Raw genomic sequence first — 11,982 nt, 5'->3', positions numbered from 1 at the left:
GGCTCTGTTTACAGCACATATATATATATATATACACATATATATAAAACCATCAATGCACAAAATGATGTTTTAGAAGAGTCCAGAACTGTTGAGCAGTTGTTGGGAGATTTTACTTCTGCATTTCTTCACTTTAGAATGCAGGAAAAAAAATAAATAAAGTTATTACCTTAGGCATTCTAATGAAAAACTGTTTTCCATCTAATTCTAAACATCCTTTCACTAAAAGCCTCAAAAAACAGCAGCATCATACACTCAGCCAACCCCAGCTGCTTCACTGGTAATTAAATAAGAGACAGTGAGCCCATATCACCTCCCTTTCACCTCCCTGGAAAACACAGACATTACAGTAAGGAAGAATTTGGCCCAAACTAGATGGGGAAGGAGTGGGGGGATGGAGGGCTAGCAGGGGGAGGTGGTTGTTTTTTAAAAACCAGCCAGTCCCTGCTCTGTTGCTGGACTCTTCCCCCACCACATGAAGCCTGCAGGTTGCTGGCAGGCAGAGCAGGCGCAGAGCGAGACCCGCCAGCGCTCTCAGACCACACACACGCTCTCAGCTGCTCTCGAATCCTCTGGGGATGACTTCCATCCGTCAACCATCCCTGCTTCCCAGAGCCTGGCTCTTCCCTTTGGCCATGGCCTGCATGGAGCAGTATTCAGGAGAAAACCGTGTGCTCACACCCCTGGAAGGCAGCGGCAGCCTTGCCGCAGGAACTGAAGGTGCTCTCGAGCTGTGCTGCACCAGCATCCCAACAGGAGCTAATTTCAGCAGTGCTTTTGCAGCTCAGTTAACTCTGGAAATGCCAACATTGTGGCACCTGCAAATAAGTAAATTTTTTCTGATCATCATAGCCATCCAAGGATAACTGCTCATTTTTAGTACAGTCAGCTATCAGTGCACTTCAGTTTCAATGAAGAACTCCATACCTTTCCTCTAAGATACATACAGTAAGTTCATTTACCTTGCTACACTTTGAAGTCTAACCACAATGGATATTAACATAATTTCACACCCCCCCCCAAAAAAAAGCCATGATCATGAGCACACAGTGACAGGGTGAGATTTTGTAAGCTCACTGCCATAGCTCAATTTGCAATTAAAAGCTATGTAAAGCTAAAAGTGTGATTAAAAGCAGCAGACAACCAGCTCATTATACAGCAGCAGAAAGAAAAGCCTTTCAAACACCAATTGCTCTACCTGAAATATCAGTTGCTGTTGTCATGCCTGGGACTAAGCAAGAACATCACTTAGCTCACTGAAAAGAACTTTCCCAGAGACAGATTGGCAGCATGACAAATGTAGGTTGACTACAGAAATCAAAGACCAAATACTTGCTCCTTATATAAAGGATAGGCACAAAAAAAAAAAAAAAAAAGAGAAGAAAACCTGCAAAGAGCCTCAGAGAGGTATAAGTGAAAAGAGAAATTATTTTCCTGTTTCAAAACTGTTTGGGAGATAAGTTCATTTAAAGCAAGTATAATTTCTTGTATATGATGCTGATATACTTCAGCCAAGTCAGAATCACTGTGTGTGATCAGGGAGGCCCCACACACAAAAGCTGTGGGGAAGGAAGATGCTCAGACATATTCCCCAGCAAACACTCATCCAGGAAAGGAGCTGTGTTTAGATTCCAGAAAAACGCCTACACTGTCTTTACTTGTGATTACCTTTCAGCATAACCAAAAGGGCTTTTGAAGGATTCAAACACTCCAAGAAGCACGAAGACAGATTTTCTTCCATCAGCATTTTACTTTTCTACAATTAAAGACAACTGGGCAGTCCTTATCCACAAAAAGCCAACTTATTTTTAAAATGCCTGTGCAAAATTACAGTTTTGATTAAAGTGCCTAAATTGAAAACCAAACTTCACTAACTGTAAAAGGTATTTTAGTGGTTTTATTCCACTACTTACATAGGTCACACATTATACAGGCATTTTTAAAACTCATGAGATAGTAACTTCGGGCCTGACACTGAAACTAGTTCACCTAAAGTGTAAGCTTTACTCTGCCAAACAAACAGGGCTCAATAGTCTTCACTACACACAGCTGAATAAAACATTCTGTATATAAAACAATCTGTATCTAAATCAGCTGAATAAAGCTGAGTAAAGCAATCTGACTATAATTCAACAAGGAAGATCAATCTTAACCCTTCTCTGCCTATGGAGATATAATATCAATCTTATTTTTTATACTTATGCAGGCATAATAGCAGTTGAGATTTTCTGTGTTTGAGCTGCAAGTGTGAGACTAATTTAGGAAAATACCTTTTTCTAAAATATCCCCCCCCAAATGAGTACCTTATCAGTAAAACCCATCTACATCCCTGGTTAATTACCTGTCAGCTTCTGAGACTTTGCTATGACAGTCCATCAGCTGTCATCTCCAAGAGACATGAGACAGGAGTATTAATTAGCCAAAAAATGACAACTCCTGTCCCTTGATATGAGTAACAGCAATTGAAACTGGAAGACCGTTCTGCTTCTGGAATAAAAGCTGGTTTTATTAGCTCTCTTTAAAGAGTGTAGATTATGTAGATCTCAATTAAAACGTAAAGCATGTAATGAGAATATTTATTTAAATATCGTCTGTGCACTGAAACCTTTTTTCCATTTTTCCCCTCTCTGTTCAACAATCACATATCAAGCACCTGATTATTATGAAGTGTGCATAAATATATGCATTATCTCACAGTTGTACTGCTTAAAACCAAAAACATTGGAAGAATTATACTTTAAAATAAATATGTGTAAAGCATTTCAAGAACCCCGAAAACTGACAAAATAAAAGGCCACAACAGGTTTAACAGACAATAAAAAGGTGCAGTGGGCATGTCAACCTTGAAAAAGACCTTTTAAACTACGGTAGTATTGTCAGGTGCCATTACCCTTTGTCAGCCAGCTACCTGACCTCATCAATCAGGTGGAGCAGCCAAATGAGAGCACAATGTAAAATCAGCACCAGGCAGACTTGTCCACTGAACGAGGGGCCTGCCAAGGTTTTAAGGTCACATTCAAAACTAAAAATTAATTGTAATCAATCATACTAATAAAAAAAAGGTAATATCAATAAGACTAAAACTTGCTAGTACCATTCTGCAGAGTTTGTGCGCGTGACTCCTTTCCCAGATTGGCGTGGAATCCTCCTCCCAAAGTCGGTGTTTTGCCTGCACCTATTAGGGGAAAAAAAACAAACACAGGATATGTCAAATAACTTATTTAAAATAAAACTTATTGTGCCACTATATGCAGTATCTGTATAATCTACAACATGTCAAATTACATTAAGAAAGGCTTAAAGGACTTAAGACCTCAAGTACCAATGCTGTGCAAATTATTTCTTCCTCGGGATACTCTAAGAACCACATGGCTCCATAAGCCCTCCCAATCCCAGCTCCAAAGGAAGTACAAAAATCTCTTGATGCCTATTTTAGGCAGAATAAGAAAATCAACACTGTAAAATATTTCTCAAAGTAAATGGTGAAAAACTACTTAGTTAATATATTTTGTCTGAAGAATATTCAGTGTAGAGTTTTAATAGCTAATTACTGGCACTACAGAACATAAAACCTGTTTAGCATTCAACAACAACTGTGTTGGCTACTGCAGAAATAGCACTTACTCTAAAATAACTTCAGTTTGTCATTAGGCACACAGAGCAACACTTAGGCTACAAAAACTGCAAGTCTGGAACTGCTACTTTTACACCCTGAAAGGTTGGAGACTAAAAGATGTCTGAGTTGTAAATTAGCATAAACTAGAGGCTGGTTTATGCATCTGTGCCAATACTGAGCAGCCTGAATGCAGAGTCTGCTGGGAGTCAATGGAACTACTCATGCAAACCAATCTTGCAGAACATGGAATTAAACTACCCAGGACAGAAATAGTCTCCACTAAAGCAGGAAAGTTTTTTTAACAAACAATCAGGCTACTTCAAGCAGGATATTCGAACCTATCAGCTTAACAGCAAGTGCGACCAAAAAGCTAAATTGCACAGGACAGAAAACAAGCAATTTGTTAGTAATTGGACTTCGACTTAATTCAAGTAGTCTGCTCTTCAGGATAGAGAAAAAAGTCATCTTGTTGCCTATGATGCCTACAGCTTTTCCTCAAGTTCTTGTAGCTGTTTTCTCCTTTTACACCAGGCTCTTCAGAATAAACTAGGAAGGCTTTGGGACAGACACATAGAGAGGAATGAACTGGCGTTTGACAACAGTTCAGGACATTTCTCCTGCGCACCTGAATAAAATACTTCCATAGCATGTACAAATTACAAGAAACTGTGACCTAAACTGTTCCCACTTACCAGACTTTTTTAGCTCTGTTCTCCTCTCAGTTACACTTAATGTACGTCCATATTAAAAAAAACCAGAACAGAAAAGCTAACATTCCTCAAGAATTACTGTCTATCAGCCTTCAAAGCTTATTTTTCCATACAACCTTTAAATTAGGTTTCCACATGAGAAACTAACTTCACTTTCACTTCATTAACAGATCCTTTCAACAAACGATAACTTTCACTCAAATGCCCCACAGACAAGTACTTCAGTTCCACACCCTAATTAGAAGTGAAAAACATTCAACAGTGACCTCCTCGCTGGGTACAGAGGGAACTCTCCCAGCTCTGTATTTGACTATTACAGACAGCAACATCTCCTCGGCATTCTTACAGGTATAGCCTCCTATTTCCACAAACACTTGAAAACAGATTGATGAGGCAAAACAGAGAGAGGTTACCAAACCACCACAGCACACACAACATTTCTGGTGTACATTTAGTAAGAATGGTTCGCCTGGAAAAAAACCCCTATCAATGGTGGCAATAGTTTTAAGTTCATTTTCTTCAGAAATTCTGCCTCCCAGCCTCCCTGTTTTTGGTCTTTTAAGGTTTGCTTTACCACAGGCTTCCTCACTAGTCTGATTTGGAGCAGGAGAGCACACACTCGAGCATCAGTACAGGACTCCGACTGCAGGAGAAGAGCAGGAGCAAACAGGACAGGCTGGAGGCAGCGCTTGTTTCAAAGGCACCATTGCTCCCTCTTCTGCACAAGGGCTCCACTTTCCAATCCCCTCTGTCTTTGAAGACACCACAAGACTGGACTGCTTTGGACTGTCACGGGCAAAACAGCTCTTTTACAGGTTTCCCTGTTACTACTAAAAAGCTTGCACAAAAACAATCCTATGGTGGTGATAAACAATACTAATAACTAAATGATTTAGCTTACTCAGAAGCTAAACTCCACGAAGAATACCAACAAACTCAAATTAAGCTGAGACTTCAGCAATTTTGTTTTTTAAGATTCTTTTTCGTTAGACATCAAGCTATACCATCAGACATAAAAGTCATTTCTTTCCAAGCAATAGAGACCGCAGCACATACCAGCAGAGCCATCTGAAAGACATATTCTGCTATCAGAAATGATGTGCCCATTTCTCAGCGAGTTAACTGGAAAGACTGAACATCTCTAATTAGCATTTGGCTTTGAGAACTGACAGAAAACTAGCCTGTTGAGCGCTTAAACTCTCAGAACTGCAAACTAATGTTGCCATTAGTTAACTATGTAGTCTCACCATCGACTTTAATCTTACAAGCAGAATGCAAATCAAACTCATTAACATAACTGTTCAGCTGGGTAATAAAAAGATAAACTCTTTAAAAAATAAAACTGAAATTATCAAATTCATTTAAAGACAAAAATCCCTACAAAGCTAGTAATTTAAAAAGTACACAGAAAAGGAACAGCAATCGTTAGGCACAACCAAATTAACATCCCAGATTAACTGCAATTTTTACATTTCTTGACCTTTTCCATTTTTCCCTCAACAGCTTCAAAAGCGAATTAAACAGGCTTTTGGGTTTTCACATTCAGCTTTCAAGACATATAAAAATATGGCTGAGAAGTATTTGGTGTCTTCAAGCACTGCCTGCCAAATCTTCAACATTAACACTAACATTTCCCTAGTCAACCCAAATACCCTCCTTTGTGAGGTACATTGTCATCTACTGAGCTACATTGTCACCTACTGATTATTTTTAGAAACTCAACTCAGATTTGCAGCTTTGCATAACTGAAGCCTCCACTTCTCTTCTAGTTAGCTTTGGACATTTACATGAAATTCTGGACAACAGAAGGTGTGGAGAGACGTGTTAGGCAGCTCAAAAGTACAGCTACTCCATTTTTTTGTGGTCCTCTCAGTGGGCTACAGTGCCCCAACGACAACAGAAGAAGAGAATTGAAGATGCAGATCATATACCTGGGAACTTGATGATAAAAAGTCAAAGCCTAAACAGGTCCAGACCCAGCCCACAACCCCCATTACATAAGAGTTGAACTACTTGGCAGTGTTGGGTGGGATTTGATAATCTCAAAGGTCTTAGGTATTTCCTGACTTAAATGGTTCTATGATTCCACAGGGACTGTCCCTCCATCAGCCAAGAGCAGCCATCCTCAAGCTGCTCCTCACAGCACAGGCACCTTGGCCATTTCTGTTTTGCTCCACCAACTCCCTAAAAAAGGAAGTCACAGCACTCTGCTTCTCTACAAAAATGCTCCTCGAGCTGTAAAAGGTGCAAGCAAAGCTTGAAGTCTGTGGTAACCTTGAACAGCAACAAGAAGACAACACATAACAGGAAGAGCACTTATCACATCCCTCCATACAGCAGAGGCAAAGAGCAGCCACTCAGGCAACTGCAGCTTACAGGGCACTTTTCTGTCAGGTAGTGACATGAGGAGTTTCAGATTCAACACCTGGAGAAGAAAGAGATACAGTCCCAGTATTATGGATTTTGTTTCCTCTACATAAATGAGCAAGTGAAGACAGGGAATGAAGCAGCCTGCCACCTGAACTGAAGTCTCTGCTACCTGATAGGACCAATCCTATAAAAATCCTTCCCCATAAAACTGAATCCAAAACCCACCAGTTTCTTCATCAGCACAAGGTAGGGGGAAAACTTCAATTTCAAATCCATGTTATTTACAGACCCAGCATAAAGTCTCAGTCTGGTAAAGAATGCAGACTGGATCACAATGGTTTCATAATGAGGGAAGACTAGATAATCTAATATAAAAAAATTAAAGAGCTTCCTACTTAAGTTAGACCATAAAAGTCAAAAGGAGAGTAAGTAAATGTCCCATTATAATTCATATAATATATAATGGCAAAATGATGTGATTAAAGATTTCTGAATGCACAAAACCACGGAAGTTTGTAACTGAAATAATTTTTTTCTCAGCCACTTTTACAGGGAAGTTAACAGGTCTGCAGGCACTGCCACATAAGCTTACACAGACAAACTTTAAATCTGCTCCATCACAGCTTGTTTTCAAGGGCTTATTTTCATAACTAACAACTGAAGAGATAAATATACTGTTGTGTCCACCACATCCCAGTTTAGGGCTGCACAAGTCTATGAAACCAGTCTGGGTCCAAGTTACGTGCTCAACTGCACTGCCACAGCTGACAGCAGAACGCTCTGCGGCACTTCGGCAAGCAGTTGTTGCCATCCCAAGGACAGTAAGGAAAGACTCAACGCCAGAAAAACCCTCATATTAACTCTGGTACACGACTGCCACCTGGAGGATTTGGGGAGAAAAGCCAGATTGATTCAGTCCATCTCACTAAAACATACAGCAGATAATTATTTTAGATGCAAGTTTCCCCTCTTCCTTCCCAACACAGCGTGATTATGAATTAGTTTTGCAATGAGAGAACCTAGCACAGAGTAAAACAGGCAAATACTCTTCTAGATATCTTTCAAAAAGTCTGCAAATCCAGCACATCTATACTTCCTTTTTCTGTATTGCAAATTACTCTGCATAACTCAAAATTAACCATGAATTAGTGTCATCTCTAGAAATCTGGGCCACGAATAGGAGGAATTTTGCTGGTATTAATCTTATTTTCCCTTTTCAGTACCCAGCATTTTCATTTCAAGTTCAGCATCTGTATTACTGGCAGAACCCACTCCAGGACTTCTGGAGGCTGCACCGTAAAGCACATTTAATGTCAGGACTTGGTCTATCAATACATTTTACACCAGAACCAATTAACAACTACCAATCAAAAACATAACCCTTACTCCTTCCACTTTTGTAGTATTAAAAAATACAAAAGAATCCTTTATTGTAGATAACAACTGAGTAGACAAAAGCACAGAATCTGAGTTCATCCTCTTCCCCAACTGTCTCACAAGCACCCACTGTGACAGTAACTGTCCATCTAACAAGGTTCTAGAGGACAAAAAGGCATAGAAGATGAATGACTAGTAAGCTAAGCTCAAATTTTATGCAAGCTTTTTCCTCCCTGTATTTAGCCCTTCTCTTCTTTCCGGTTTGCTGACCATAACTTTCCATTTCCACAAACCCCAAAAGACTGAAATACTTAGATCAAGGCAAACTCCCATCAAGTTCTGCCCTCGAGGTCAATGCAGCTCGAGCGCCTCGATGAAAAAGCATGAAGAAGTTTTTACAGATAAAATAGTACATAAAATATTTCAGTAAACTTCCATAGGCACATGTGAAACACAGCTTTACTAAATAAAAAGGTGCATTAAACATGTCAAGGGACGCTGCAAACTAAGAGTACACATTCAGCATTTATGGCAGTGCAAATGGGCCACTGCAATAAGTTGCTTATAATTTACTTGCAAGAAAAAAATTATACATTAGCAGAAAGAAACTTTTTCTTGATATTCAAATATTTGAAGCAGCCTACTCCTGCACTAAAAATTTTAACAAATGCTTGTTCATGCTTTAAGTTTACAACTTCCCTTTCTCCCTAGCTGCAAAAGCAATCAGATAATTTCCCACAAGCAACATTCTTCCCATCAGCCTCAAATTAGTGTATTGCAAACTCATGTAGACTTGCAGATGGAGAGCCTTAATGTATGTTTGCTGCACAAGAGCCATAAGCTCTACATCATCCTGACTTGGTGCTGCAGTTTCAATGCTGCCTGCAGTCTTCCATTTTTATGACCATGTCTGTGTATTTGTCACTGCCCTAAAACCTCCAGGCTTAGTCACTAAGTAACAGTAAGTTAAAAGACTTTAATTCACACAGGTTATTGTAAATCTCGAATAATAAATGCCTGCCTAGCATTTAAAGAAAAAATATGCACACTTAATTTAGTTTATAACATATTTTTAAAACAAAAGCCATCAAAACAAATAGAAATTTGGAGAAAACAACCAGCAAACAGTAAACCTGTTTCAAGACAGTCACACTGTCCAGTCTCACAAAGACACACAAATGATGTTCATTCACCTCAGATCCCAAAAGCAGGGTAAATCCTGCACGGTAAGAACCTCATTTTGGTGGCCAGGCTAGTCATTCCATAACCCTCCTAGTGAGGCTTCCCACAATGTGCATCTGAGGATTCTGTAGGTCTGATCTGGAGCTGACAAATGGCCCTAGCTCCACCAACTTGTCTTCTCCATCCCACTGTTCTGTTGCCTCAGACTGTGGAGGCTTTATTTCACTATGCTAACTTCCACGTTTTACCCTGTTTTCCCAGGGAAAACAGCACACACAGCAGCCCTGCACGCCTCTGCCATCTCTGCCAGTTTCAGACAAACCTGAGAGGGGGACAGCAGTCTCAAAACTACAAAGTTTCTGCTGGTTTTGTAAAAAACAGGCAGCTGGATGGGCAAGATGCGTGCAAAGTTAAAACTAGACAACAGCTTCCGAAAAATAATTCGGATTTAAATTTTCACTAGAGATGTGACTGAACTCTGCAGCAGGACAGGCCGAGCTGAGGGCACTGAGCACCTCTGTGGGTTCAGGGATGGGTTGAGGCCAGGCAGGATGTCAGCCTGCATGTGGGGGTCAGGGACAGGCCCAGCAAGGGGAACAAGGTCAAATAAAGCCCTGGGATGGCCCAGGAGGGCCACAGGGATGGGCTGAGGCCAGGCAGGGCATGGGCCTGGCTCTACAGGGCCCAAAGCTGTGGGGAGCTGGAGAACAGCACTGCTGCACAGTCCCTGGGGTAGGGACTGACATCCCTGGAGTTCAAGATGGGGCCCAGGGCCACGGGCAGCATTGGGGGAACCCCAGGGAGAAGCTGGTCAGGGACAGCAAGGGCCAGCAGTGCCTGGTTTATGCCCAAGATACTTATCAGATGCTGTTTTTCTCAACTTACTACCCAGCATTTAAAGGCAATTTCTGGAACAAAAGAAGCTGAGCTTCCCCAGACACAGTATGTGTCAGGATCACAAGCTCAGTATTCCTTGCAGTGCCTTTTCTTTGTCTTGCATTTCTCAGCTACATCTTCCAGCTTGCTGCTGCACTGCTGGCACATCAACCTTCTCAGGTAAGACTGTTTACTTATCCTTTGATCAGTGTCAGAAGTCCCAGACTTCACCTTTCTCAGCTTCTTTAAACAAAAACCTGAAGAGAGATCTGGACTCTCAGGGTTTGCTCTGTGCTCAGCTTTCTTCCTCTCACTCTCTTCAGCTTCTTATTTTGTTTTTCTGCTGTCCGCTACAAGGAAAATACTTATGAAAACAGTTTCTCCCAACAACTACCACAAGACAGGGGACTCCCACCTAGACACAGTGAAAAAGTGATCAGAGAACTCCACACCTTCAGACACTTGACTCATAGCCTGCCTTTCTAGAAAAGCAGCTGCCAGCAAGTCAGTGCAAACTGGCAAAGAGCTCCATGGAACTCTATCTTCCAGGATGCAATTACAGTATAATGGAGAGAGGGAAAAGTAGCTCCCTCTTAGACTCTGTATTGCTGTGCTTCCTGCTGGGATGTGTTCAAATGTTATGACTGACAGGCATCTGTTAAGAACTTGGGTATGAAGAAAAATAAAAAGCAAAGCACATTCATTCCAATTAGCAGAATGAGGAATTTTAATTCAAATGCTTTCCAAATTTGGTGAGAAGTCACAGAGAACAACTTCTTTTGGCTAGTTTGAGATGGTCTGAACTGGCAGTCAATTATGAAGTGAATAGCTATTGTTCAAAACTAGACTCAGCTAAGAAAAGCAGTTTGTGTGCAATTAACAAAGTTCCTTGGAGCTCAAATGTGCATGACAACCCTTCTCCACTAGTATCTGACTTATCCAGGGTCAAACCAGGTAAGTCCAGAAACCCAATTTCAAGGCAGGTCCTTTATAAGCTTCAAGACAGTAACACAGCTAGGGCTAAGTGTTGAGGCTGTACTCTTATCTGACTGTGACGACTCCCAGTTAAGAATTAGAACTAACTAGACCATCACAGAGCCTACCATAGCTTTCACTAGGTTGTGCTTTGTGAGGACTTACCTCTCAAAAGGTCAACAGGACAATATACAGCTGCCCCCTCTAGAACATGAAGAGGTCATTCTGGTAGTGAAAGAACCTACCAGCTCACGACCCAGCAAGTGACAGGTACCTCACAAGAAGAGCTGACTTGCCACCCCTTGAGACAGACAGCATTAAAAGGAAGGTGGGATCAGGTTAACCTGCAACCATATTTTACATTGCCATCAAGAACACGGCAATGAAGAGCATTGGTGGGGTTATGCTGAGACAGCCAGGTCATGCCCATTTCCAAAATGTGTCTCATCAAAATGATCTCTCTGTCTCTCTCCGTCTCTCTCCGTTTCTGTCTCCCTCTGTCTCTCTGTCCTACTCTCTCTTCTCTCTCTCTCTCTTCTCTCTCTCTCTCTCTCTTCCCTCTCTCTCTCTCTCTCTCTCTCTCCCTCTCTCCTCTTTCTCTCCTCTCTCTCTCTCTCCCTCTCTCCTCTCTCCTCTCTCTCCCTCTCTCCTCTCTCTCTCTCTCCTCTCTCTTCTCTCCTCTCTCTTCTCTCTCTCTCTCCTCTCCCTCTCTCTGTCTCTCTCTCTCCTCTCTCTTCTCTCTCTCCTGTCTCTCTCCCCTCTCTCTCTTCTCTCTCTCTCTCTCTCTGTCTCTCTCTCCTCTCTCTTTCTCTCTCTCTGTCTCTCTCTCCTCTCTCTTTCTCTCTCTCTGTCTCTCTCTCTCCTCTCTCTCTCTCT

The 11,982-nt window shown here is 41.3% G+C and overlaps 1 protein-coding gene across 2 annotated transcripts in view; it reads right to left on the bottom strand.

Moving 5' to 3' along the window:
- Positions 1-11,982, bottom strand: part of BRF1 (BRF1, RNA polymerase III transcription initiation factor 90 kDa subunit) — a 176,963-nt gene that overhangs the window by 157,068 nt on the left and 7,913 nt on the right. For both annotated transcript variants that reach the window (XM_017807459.1, XM_017807460.1), the window contains one exon: positions 3,095-3,175. The gene's annotated coding sequence lies outside the window, so the exon portion shown is untranslated. The remainder of the gene's footprint in view (positions 1-3,094; positions 3,176-11,982) is intronic.

The sequence above is a fragment of the Lepidothrix coronata genome, unplaced genomic scaffold (assembly GCF_001604755.1).
Source record: "Lepidothrix coronata isolate B3197 unplaced genomic scaffold, Lepidothrix_coronata-1.0 Scaffold19, whole genome shotgun sequence".
Classification (NCBI taxonomy): domain Eukaryota; kingdom Metazoa; phylum Chordata; class Aves; order Passeriformes; family Pipridae; genus Lepidothrix; species Lepidothrix coronata.
This window is presented reverse-complemented; position numbering and strand designations above follow the sequence as displayed.